Source organism: Bos mutus, chromosome 5 (assembly GCF_027580195.1).
Source record: "Bos mutus isolate GX-2022 chromosome 5, NWIPB_WYAK_1.1, whole genome shotgun sequence".
NCBI lineage: Eukaryota > Metazoa > Chordata > Mammalia > Artiodactyla > Bovidae > Bos > Bos mutus.
The window spans coordinates 107,939,245-107,940,104 of record NC_091621.1 but is presented as its reverse complement, the minus strand read 5'-3'; the positions used below and the strand labels follow the sequence as shown (position 1 = coordinate 107,940,104).

The window sequence follows — 860 nt, the reverse complement described above, 5'->3', positions numbered from 1 at the left end:
TGGCACCTTATTGTAGTTTTGATTTGCATTTCTCTAATAATTAAAAATATGTGGGTGTCCCTGATGGCTCAGTGGTAAACAATCCACCTACCAATGCCAGAGACACGAGTGCCGTCCCTAATCCAGGGAGATCCCACATGTTTGGAGCTACTAAGCCTGTGGGCCACAAGTATTGAACCTGTGCTCTCGAGTCCAGGAGCTGAAACTACTGAGCCCTCTAGCTGCAGATACTGAAGCCTGAGTGTCCTAGAGACCCTGCTTCGCAACTAGAGGACCCACTGCATTGAGAAGCCCTCACACTGCAGTTGGAAAGTGGTACTTGCTCCCCGCAACTAGAGAAAAGCCCAAGCAGCAACAAAGACCCAGAACAGCCAAAGATAAATAAATAAATAAATAATCTGGAATGCTTCATGAATTTGTGTGTCATCCTTGCACTGGGGCCATGCAAATATTCTCTGTATCATTCCAATTTTAGTATATGTGCTGCTAAAGTGAGCACCTGGATGAAGTTTTTTTCCTTGCCTGATTACCCTATCTAGAACCTCCAAAACAATGTTAAATAGAAGTGATGATAGTGGACATTCTTGTCTTGTTCTTGATCTTAGGGGTATATCTTGCAGTTCAGTTCAGTCGCTCAGTCGTGTCCAGCTCTTTGCGACCCTATGGACTGCAGCACACCAGGCCTCCCTGTCCATCACCAACTCCCAGAGCTCGCTCAAACTCATGTTCATCAAGTTGGTGATGCCATCCAACCATCTCATTCTCTGTCATCCCTTTCTCCCACCTTCAATCTTTCCCAGCATCAGGGTCTTTTCCAATGAGTCAGCTCTTCGCATCAGGTGGCCAAAGTATTGGAGCTT

General features: G+C 45.9%; 1 non-coding gene across 1 annotated transcript; it reads right to left on the bottom strand.

Moving 5' to 3' along the window:
- Nucleotides 1-392: 392 nt before the first annotated feature.
- LOC138988094 (U6 spliceosomal RNA) lies at nucleotides 393-499 on the bottom strand. Its single transcript, XR_011464429.1, has one exon. It is a non-coding gene; the product is annotated as a U6 spliceosomal RNA (small nuclear RNA).
- Nucleotides 500-860: the final 361 nt, after the last annotated feature.